This window comes from Camellia sinensis, chromosome 7 (genome assembly GCF_055761805.1).
Source record: "Camellia sinensis isolate YWXY chromosome 7, ASM5576180v1, whole genome shotgun sequence".
Taxonomy (NCBI): Eukaryota; Viridiplantae; Streptophyta; class Magnoliopsida; order Ericales; family Theaceae; genus Camellia; species Camellia sinensis.
This window is the reverse complement of record NC_138967.1, coordinates 72,482,123-72,493,598: the sequence shown is the minus strand read 5'-3', so window position 1 is coordinate 72,493,598 and position 11,476 is coordinate 72,482,123.

The following is an 11,476-nucleotide window of genomic DNA, read 5'->3' as shown; positions in this document are numbered from 1 at the left end:
ATGGATGAGAAAATAGTTTCAATTTTCCTAGTTCTCATGCAATTTCTACAAAAATCATAGCTCTCCTCCACCGATAGCCCAAAACAGATATCTCTAAACACATAAATAATTTTCATAATGATAAACTTTCCATTGTTCAAGATGTGAGTGATAATACATATCCAACTTCACCATCCTCATCAATACTAACCCAATTTCACAATTCCAATATCAATTTCATTATATTTTCAAAATCAACATTTGAAATCTTTAAGGCAAAACCTTCTTTTCTTTATAAATCAATCCCAAGGATCAAAACACATCATTTTATCACAATTCATCCTCATTTACAATCCCATAACCATTTCCAAGAATCCATTTGAAAACCACTCTTTTGATTTTTAATCCAAAACCCTTGATTTGTCCAAAAATCTCCAAATCACAATGTTGTTTCAAAAACACAATTAACTAAGTTAAAAATCATAAGGAAGTGCAAAGATATCCCTATCTTGAAGCTAGAAGGTGAGAGAAAGAGTGAAGTAACTTCAAGAACACCGAAACCCAACTTCTTTTCGATCAAAAGAGAGCTCTTGAAGTGCTCTACCTTTTTATCAAAGGGACTAGGGTGGAAAAACCAATGGATCTAGGTGTATTTGTAGAGAGAATGAGAGTTTTAAGGAGAGAAGCTCTAGATCTAGGGTTTCTAGAATGTTTAAAGAGAGAAAAATGAAAAAAATGACTCAAAAAGTGACTTCTATGGACTGATATACCCGTAGACCGCTCGAGCGCAAGAAGTATCACTTGACTGACCAGACACAATAAGTGGGATTGCTTGAGCGTAGGAATCACCGCTCGAGTGAAGAATACCAACTCCCAGAAGTTTTGTAGACAGAAGACCATCGCTCGAGCTCAAGAAAGACAGCTTGAGCCAACACTGCTCAAGTGCAAGAATGACTGCTCGAGCGAAGAATACTACCTCCCAGTAGATTTGCAGACCTGCAAAAGCACCGAGAGTCTACAAAGACCGCTCGAGTGCAAGAAGTGTTGCTTGAGTGAAGAAGCCAAAATCTGGGCAATAACAGTTTTGAAACACAAGCTACCAACTTGTTCCAAATGCAACCAAGGCACTCCAATAACCAAACTCAATAAGGAATAAGGAGAAATAAGACATGAACAACCATATAAGACAATGAAACTCGGTTCCAGAACATCAAATGCGTCGGTCTAAACTAGAATCGCTATACGATTTTCCTCCTAAACTTAATGTTCTAGATGGTCTGAATAAATCAATATGCAAAAGTTGAAGCAGTCTAGTAGTTGAAACAACATTTTTATGTTTAAAATAAATTCTAGTTTGTTTTCCAAGTTGGTATGCATCACAAAGTTTTGACTTTTAAGAATTTTATCCAAAGTGTCTCTTCCTTGAGTAAATTTTGAAAGAGTATTTTTCAAATCTTCTATATTTTCATTCAAAGTAATTTTCTCCTTTTTTTTAAAGAATCATTTTCAATTTTTAAATCATTTAGTTTCTTTTTTAAAATAGGAGATTATTTTGATTTCAAAATATCATTTTCTTCTTTTATCTTAAAAAAATCTTTTTGTAACTCTTCAATTTTATTAGATAAAGATTCATTTTCTTTTGTTGAATTTGAAAGCAATTTTTTAAGTGCAATATTTTGCATGCCAAGTTTTCAAAATTCATCATGCAATTCTTTAAATGCATATTGTAATTCATCAAAAAAATAAGACTCATTATTTACCTCATCAGCATCTCCAAATGCTATTAGGCATAGGTTGGCAACTTTATTGTTATTGTCGTCATTTTCTGAATCACTTTCATCGCTATCTCCCCATGTAGCAATCATGGCTCTTCTTTTGTCTTTCTTATATTGTTTCTTGATTTTCGGACAATCAACTCTGATGTGACCGGGCTTGTCACATTTATAACAAGTGATTTCAGTTTTCTTGTTGGTTTCTTCTTTTGAAAAATCTTTTCTATTATGTTCTCCTTTGTTGAAATCTCTTTTAAAAAAATCTTCTTCTTTTTTCTTTCCTCATAAATTTCTGGAACCTCCTTGTAAGGAAGGCCATTTCTTCATCATTAAATTCTGAATTATCTTCATCATCCTCTTCACAAGTAGAGGTGGTTTTGAAAGCTATTTCCTTCTTTTTCTTGCTGTCTTCTTCTTCATCCTTTTCTTTCATGATGAGCTCATCTATAAGAAGAGATCCTACCTAAGCACTTTTCTTACAATTTCAAAATTATTATATATTTTACCAAGAGATGTTAAACTATTTATAATATCAGTAAAACGAGTAAACATTTGTGTAATAACCCTCACACTATCCTAACCATACTCATATGCATTCATATGATTCTGTCTTGTTAAGCTTGCATTTGAAGTCTTGTCCTTGTTCACTTAAGTGTTACAGCATGCTTTGTACCTTACTCGGTGTGGGTTTAGCCGAGGTCACCCTAAGCCTAGGTCAGTTTTGAACCTCTTGCATCTAAGACCATCTTGGAATTTACTTTGGTTGACTCCACCTTCGCTCTGGCATGTTGGCCGAGATGTCACTATCTAGACCGAGGTGTTCATCGCCGAGGCCGAGATGTGTATTATCTAGGCCGAGATGTTACCCTTGAAGGATTGGTACGACCTAGACCGAGGTGTGGCACATCTAGGCCAAGGTGTGGCACAGCTAGGCCAAGTGTTGTCCTTTCTAGCCGAGGTCCTTGCCCTTTGCTTGTCGAAGTCTTGTTGTTAGCCGATGTCGTTACTTGTCGGAGTGCTCTTGCCGCCTAGCTTGTTGAGTACACTTTGTCATAGTCTTGTCTTTTCACTCAATCACCTTTTTGAGTAGAACCAACTAGCCGTTGCCACATATCCCTACAGAGGGTTAAGTCAGCCGACAGACCCAAAAAATATACATTTTTGTATTATATCTTTGCCTTGTAGAGAGAGAGAAGCTCTAGGAAGAAAAAGAATTTTTAGAGTGAGAGAGTGGGCTTTCAAGCTTGATTCCTAGAGATCAAACCGTTAGATTCGTGTATTGAGGTTAGATTCTTGTTTTACTCTTGTTGTTCTTTATGTTTATCTAGCTGCATTGCACGATCGAACCTGTTCTGCACGTCATGCATTGATTTAAAGTTGGTTTTAGAAAGAGAAAATAGTGTTCATGTGTTCTTGAAGAAAAAGTCTTGTTTGATCCGAAAGTTTGCATTAAGATTCATGTTTTTGTGTTTGTTCTCACAAGATCCTTGAATATGGGTACCCAGGTCCATGTTTTTGAATTCATAGCATGAAATCTCAGATTTTGTAATAGCAAATTATGATCTTTGCATTCATCTTCCTCATGTTCATGTTCTTCATGTTCTTCAAGAGAGGGAAACCCGGATTTTCCTGACGTCATTTCCTTGAATGTGGCCATCGAGGCCACACCTCGGCAAGGAGGTGTGGGACCTCGGCCCAGACCTGGTAGTTGCCCAGCATGTTTTCCCGAGATAAGAAACTGTGTTTTGTTTTGATTTGACTTAGTTTTTGAAGAATGCAGAGGTCATTTGCATGCATGCAAGACTTGTTTTGAGAAGTGCATTCAATAGACTTTGCCATGTGTTTGTAGGACTTGGACTTTCCTTGACCCCGACGTTTGAAGAACTATGTGAGTGGTATTTTTAATAAAGTTATGTTATTAAGTTTTGATAAAGTTTTGCCTTGCTTGTTTTGGAAAAGTAATTGTTAAGCATGAATGACTATCCCTATTTTGTGTATCAAGTATTAGCTTTGGCTTTGACAATCTTTGAAAGTCCGTACGTGCTAGGGGACTATAAGCATTTGTAGCACAATCTTTGAAAGTCTGTACGTGCTAGGGGACTATAAGCATTTGTAGCACAATCTTTGAAAGTCCGTACGTGCTAGGGGACTATAAGCATTTGTAGCACAATCTTCGAAAGTCTGTACGTGCTAGGAGACTATAAGCATTTGTAGCACAACCTTTGTTAATGTCATCCCCTGGAACTTGAAGGCCTTGAAAGATTTTAATTGTTGAGACTTGAAAGATTTGTTAGATAAACTTGATTTACCCTTGGATTTTGTACAAGATGTGATGTGTGTTGATTTGATAAAGACTTCAGATATCATTCATGTAAACCCCTTTATTATTTATACCATTCACTGAGTATCCAAGCTCACCCCCCTCTATATATATATGTTGGTGACAAACAAGACTACGGTGACGCCTAGACGTGCTTGGAATTTGTTTTGGATTTAGCATTTTGTAGCATCTTGAAGATCATGCTTCTTGGTTGTATTCCCTTGTATTTTGTATTTGACGACTTGAGAAGCCTTTTGGTCAAGATGTATTTTTGTACTTCCTTTTGTTTGTATTCAAGATTGTAAAGTTATGTAATGATGTATGCCAGTCCATTTGACTTATGCACAGCTCTTATGGACTACTTAGTTTTAAATTTATTGCTTCCGCACTTGTAAGCCCCATATGTATACTTTGTTGTGTGTGAAACCTTGCAAGTTGGCCGTGGGTAATTGTGAATTACTGGCCATCATGGCACCATTCTACTAGGGGCGGAATGGGGTCGTGACAGATTGGTATCAGAGCACAAGTTTCTTATAGTACGTTATTCACACACTTGAGTCCTAAAGAGCATAGAATTTCCCTTAGAAAAATGTTAGGATCGCATCATATTGCTTGCTATTTGACAAGGTGTGCATCATCTCGGCATGATCATTTGTTATTTGCATACATGATTCTTGGTCCAATTTGTTTTAAAGTTGCATTTTGCATACTCATAGCATCATGAGGAGAGGTAGACCACTAGTTGGCCGAGATCAATCAGAGGATAGACTGGACAGACTAGAAAGACTGGTTGAAGGTTTAACCCGTGAGTTGAGACAAATGAGGCAACAGAATGCTAGTGCTACATCTACCCAGGCCGAGCAGACGAATGGCCGACATGCAGTTCCGCCTCCACCTCCTCCAGTGCCTCAAGTGCCTCCGCAGCCAGCCTTGTATGGGGACGGCACGATCGCCTTGATTAGGGAGTTTAAGAAGATGAAACCACCGAGATTCTCAGGGGGTATAGAGCCGATGAAGGCCGAGGCGTGGGTTTTGGAAATGGAGAAGCTGTTCGAGATCTTTCCCAGCACCGACGCTCAGAAGGTGACATTGGCAGCATTCACATTAGACGACGACGCTCGAAGGTGGTGGATGATGATCCGGGTAGCTAATCCTGGTTTAACTTGGGCCGGATTTTTGGAACTATTTTGCAACAAGCATTTTCCTCTTAGCGTTCAAGATCGCAAGACCACAGAGTTTCAAGCTCTGACGCAAGGCAACAGGATAGTGGCAGAATACGACCGTGCTTTCACCGAATTGGCGAGATACACGCCTCATATGGTCAGTGATGAATATAGGAAAGCCAAGAAGTTTGAAAGTGGACTACGTGGACCGATCTAGGATCGAGTCAACATGCTCAATATGCCGACTTACGCCGAGGTGTTAGACAAGGCCATTCTGGCGGAAGGTAACTTAAACCGATATCAAAATTCAGGAGAGAGTCAGAGGAAGAGATAGAACTATGAAAGTCGTCGGATGTCGTTTAATGCCAAGAAGAAGGCGAACGTGGGCAGTTCCAGCAACTCAAATCGGGATGGTAATACTAAGCCAGCGTGTGCGAGTTGTGGGAAGCCGCATCTCGGGGTTTGTCGTTGGGCGACAGGGGCCTACTTTGAATGTGGCGAGATAGGCCACCGCGTGAAAGACTGTTTGAAGGTAAGGGCTGATGATGGTAAGAAAAATGGGAGCACCTCGGGCTCTACACACGGAAGCAACGTCAGAAGGACACAGATGAGACAGGGCAGAGTTTTTGCTCTAGTGCCAGGAGACACCCAGAATGCTGAAACGGTAGTGTCAGGTACACTCTCAATTTGCTCTCAAGTTGCATGCATCTTGATTGATTCGGGCTCTACACATTCATTTGTATCTGTTAAATTTGCCGAGAAGTTGAACAGATCGCTAGAACCCCTTGATTTTGTGTTATCTGTATCTACTCCATCTGGGGGAACAAAAATTGTTGTATCCATATATAGGGCGTGTGTTGTGGTGATTGAGGGTGTAGAATTATTAGTTGATTTGATGCCATTAAGCATGACTCACTTCGATGTCATATTGGGAATGGATTGATTAGTAGCAAATCATGCATCCATTAATTATGTTACTAAGAGTGTCACATTGAAGACCCCAAGCCAAGCCGAGGTCATTTTCCAGGGTAAGGGAGTAGTACCCCCACCTTACTTAATCTCACCCATGAAAACCTATAAGTTGATCCAAAAAGGGTGTCAGGGTTATTTGTGCAGTATACTAAGTGATTTGAATGGAAGTGTTGAGTTAGCCGACATACCAGTTGTTAAGGAATTCCCTGACGTCTTTCCAAATGAGTTGCCTGGCCACTTAGTCGATAGAGAAATAGAGTTTACTGTGGACATCATGTCGGGAACACAACCTATCTCCAAAACACCCTATAGGATGGCCCTAGCTGAACTTAGGGAACTGAAACTGTAATTACAAGAATTGTTGGATAAGGGATTCATTAGGCCGAGCACTTCACCATGGGGAGCACCCGTTCTGTTTGTTAAGAAAAAGGATGGCACACTTCGCCTTTGCATTGATTACAGAGAACTTAATAAGGTAACCATTAAGAACAAGTACCCGTTGCCTAGGATTGATGATTTGCTCGATCAACTACAAGGAGCACGAGTTTTTTCCAAGATTGACCTTAGGTCAGGCTACCATCAGCTGAAAGTTAAAGCCGAGGATATTGAGAAGACTGCTTTTCGGACAAGGTATGGCCACTACGAATTTTTGGTAATGCCTTTCGGAGTGACCAATGCTCCTGCAGCATTCATGGACTTGATGAACAGAGTCTTTAAGTCATTTCTAGATGAGTTCGTAGTTGTTTTTATTGACGACATATTGATCTATTCCATGAGTACAATTGAGCACGAGAATCATCTGAGACTTGCCCTGCAAATCTTGAGAGACAAGAAGTTGTACGCCAAGTTGAGCAAGTGAGAGTTTTGGCTTTTCAACATTTCATTTTTAGGGCATGTGATTAATGAAGAGGGTCTATCAGTTGATCCCAGTAAGATTGAAGCCATTGTGAATTGGCCGACCCCAACCAACGTGTCCGAGGTTCGTAGTTTTCTGGGCTTGGCAGGTTATTACAGAAAGTTTGTGAAGGACTTCTCAAGGATTGCAGTACTATTGACACAACTAACTAAGAAGGGAACAACATATGAATGGACCGATGATAGAGAATCAGCCTTCCAAGAGTTGAAGACGAGGTTAGTTACGGCACCAGTTCTTGTACTCCCATCAGGTAATGAGGAATTTCGGATTTTCAGTGATGCTTTACATAAGGGTTTGGGTTGTGTATTCATGCATGGCGGCAAAGTCATAGCATATGCATCTCGTCAGTTGAAACTTCATGAAAAGAACTATTCAACCCATGATCTAGAGCTAGCAGCCGTGGTGCTTGCTTTGAAGATTTGGCGTCACTACTTGTATGGAGCTTTTTGCCAAGTTTTTACAGATCACAAGAGCTTGGAGTACTTGTTCACTCAAAAGGAACTAAATTTGAGGCAGAGAAGATGGCTTGAATTATTGAAGGATTACGACATATAGATTCAGTATCACCCAGGTAAAGCAAACTCGGCAGCCGACACATTGAGTAGAAAGTCAGTGGGAAGTTTGGCATGCCTAGCCATGATTTCAGTGGAGCCGACTACTATTGGAGAAGTAAAGGCAAGGCAAATGGAGGATGAATTCCTGAGGAAGGTAGCCGACGAGATTATCACCAGGCCGAGGTCAGGTTACACCCTTGAGAATGGAGTGCTTAAGTTTGAAGGAAGATTGTGCGTGGCCGACGTCCCAGAGTTGAAAGGAAAGATTTTGCAAGACTCTCATGGATCCAAATTTGCAGTTCATCCAGGGAACACCAAGATGTATCAAGATGTAAAACAGACTTTTTGGTGGCCGAATATGAAAAGAGAGATAGCCGAGTTCGTGTCCAGTGTTTGTATTGTCAACAAGTGAAAGCAGAACATCAGAGGCCAGCAGGACTTCTCTAACCTTTGCCGATTCCTAAGTGAAAATGGGAACACATCTCCATGGACTTTGTGATTGGTTTGCCGAAGACACAAAAAGGAATGGATTCGATCTGGGTTATAATCGATAGATTAACTAAGTCAGCACACTTCTTGCCTGCTAAGACTTCGTTTAATGCTGATCGACTTGCTGTGTTGTATATTAATGAGATTGTTAGACTTCATGGTGTGCCGATGTCCATTGTGTCAGACTGAGATCCAAAGTTTGTTTCTAGATTTTGGCAGAGTTTACAAAGGGCTTTGGGGACCGAATTGAGGTTTAGTATGGCTTTTCATCCCCAAACCGATGGCCAAACAGAGAGAACAATTCAAACACTTGAAGATATGCTTAGACTATGTGTATTGGACTTCTAAGGAAGCTGGGAAGTGCATTTGCCATTAGTAGAATTCGCTTACAACAACAGTTATCAAGCTAGCATTGGCATGGCGCCGTATGAAGCCTTGTATAGAAGAAAGTGCAGATCGCCGATATGTTGGACCGAAGTAGGAGATAAAGCTTTGATCGGCCCCGATCTAGTTCAAAGGACAACCAAAAAGATCAAGCTTATCCAACAGAGAATCAGAACCGCTTAGAGTCGACAAAAGAGTTACGCCGACCAGAGAAGAAAGGAGTTAGAGTTTGAAGTTGGGGATCATGTATTCTTGAAGATCTCGCCAATGAAAGGAGTTTCAAGATTTGGGAAGAAGGGTAAATTGGCACCCCGTTACATTGGGCCGTTTGAAATTCTTGAGAAAGTTAACCTGGTTGCCTACAGACTTGCTTTACCACCGAGATTAAGTCAAGTTCATAATGTGTTTCATATCTCGATGTTGAGGAAGTATATTCGGGATCCATTGCACGTGATTGATCATTTTGGGATTGTGGTTGATGAAGATTTAAGCTATGAAGAAAAGCCGATGTGTATTATCGATAGACAAGTGAGGCAATTGAGAAACAAGGCAATACCGATGGTGAAAATTAAATGGAAGGAGCATTACGGCAGGGATGCTACATGGGAAATGGAAGAAGAAATGAAAGTCCGATATCCAGAGTTATTCTTGAATCGAGGTAACTCAAGTTTGGGGACCAAACTTCTTTAAGGGGGTAAGGATGTAATAACCCTCACACTATCCTAACCATACTCATATGCATTCATATGATTCTGTCTTGTTAAGCTTGCATTTGAAGTCTTGTCCTTGTTCGCTTAAGTGTTATAGAATGCTTTGTAACTTACTCGGTGTGGGTTTAGCCAAGGTCACCCTAAGCCTAGGTCAGTTTTGAACCTCTTGCATCTAAGACCATCTTGGAATTTACTTTGGTTGACTCCACCTTTGCTTTGACATGTTGGCCGAGATGTCACTATCTAGACCGAGGTGTTCATCGCCGAGGCCGAGATGTGTATTATCTAGGCCGAGATGTTACCCTTGAACCCAAGTGACCTTACTCATGGATTCGTACGACCTAGACCGAGGTGTGGCACATCTAGGCCAAGGTGTGGCACAGCTAGGCCAAGTGTTGTCCTTTCTAGCCGAGGTCCTTGTCCCTTGCTTGCCGAAGTCTTGTTGTTAGTCGATGTCGTTACTTGTCGGAGTGCTCTTGCCGCCTAGCTTGTTGAGTACACTTTGTCATAGTCTTGTCTTTTCACTCAGTCACCTTTTTGAGTAGAACCAACCAGCCATTGCCACGTGCCCCTGCAGAGGGTTAAGTCAGCCGATAGACCCAGAAAATATACATTTTTTGTATTATATCTTTGCCTTGTAGAGAGAGAGAAGCTTTAGGAAGAAGAAGAAGTTTTAGAGTGAGAGAGTGGGCTTTCGAGCTTGATTCCTAGAGGTCAAACCGTTAGATTCGTGTATTGAGGTTGGATTCTTGATTTACTCTTGTTGTTCTTTATGTTTATCTAGCTGCATTGCACGATCGAACCTGTTCTGCACGTCATGCATTTATTTAAAGTTGGTTTTAGAAAGAGAAAATAGTGTTCATGTGTTCTTGAAGAAAATGTCTTGTTTGATCCGAAAGTTTGCATTAAGATTCATGTTTTTGTGTTTGTTCTCACAAGATCCTTGAATATGGGTACCCAGGTCCATGTTTTTGAATTCATAGCATGAAATCTCAGATTTTGTAATAGCAAATTATGATCTTTGCATTCATCTTCCTCATGTTCATGTTCTTCATGTTCTTCAAGAGAGGGAAACCCGGATTTTCCTGACGTCATTTCCTTGAATGTGGCCATCGAGGCCACACCTCGGCAAGGAGGTGTGGGACCTCGGCCCAGACCTGGTAGTTGCCCAGCATGTTTTCCCGAGATAAGAAACTGTGTTTTGTTTTGATTTGACTTAGTTTTTGAAGAATGCAGAGGTCATTTGCATGCATGCAAGACTTGTTTTGAGAAGTGCATTCAATAGACTTTGCCATGTGTTTGTAGGACTTGGACTTTCCTTGACCCCGACGTTTGAAGAACTATGTGAGTGGTATTTTTAATAAAGTTATGTTATTAAGTTTTGATAAAGTTTTGCCTTGCTTGTTTTGGAAAAGTATTTGTTAAGCATGAATGACTATCCTTATTTTGTGTATCAAGTATTAGCTTTGTCTTTGACAATCTTTGAAAGTCCGTACATGCTAGGGGACTATAAGCATTTGTAGCACAATCTTTGAAAGTCCGTACGTGCTAGGGGACTATAAGCATTTGTAGCATAATCTTTGAAAGTCCGTACGTGCTAGGGGACTATAAGCGTTTGTAGCACAATCTTCGAAAGTCCATACGTGCTAGGGGACTATAAGCATTTGTAGCACAACCTTTGTTAATGTCATCTCCTGGAACTTGAAGGCCTTGAAAGACTTTAATTGTTGAGACTTGAAAGATTTGTTAGATAAACTTGATTTGCCCTTGGATTTTGTACAAGATGTGATGTGTCTTGATTTGATAAACACTTCGGATATCATTCATGTAAACCCCGTTATTATTTATACCATTCACTGAGTATCCAAACTCACCCCTTTCTATATATATGTAGGTGACGAACAAGACGGCGGTGACGCCTAGACGTGCTTGCAATTTGTTTTGGATTTAGCATTTTGTAGCATCTTGAAGATCATGCTTCTTGGTTGTATTCCCTTGTATTTTGTATTTGACGACTTGAGAAGCCTTTTGGTCAAGATGTATTTTTGTACTTCCTTTTGTTTTTATTCAAGATTGTAAAGCTATGTAATGATGTATGCCATTCCATTTGACTTATGCACAGCTGTTATGGACTACTTAGTTTTAAATTTATTGCTTTCGAACTTGTAAGCCCCATATGTATACTCTATTGTGTGTGAAACCTTGCAAGTTGGCCTT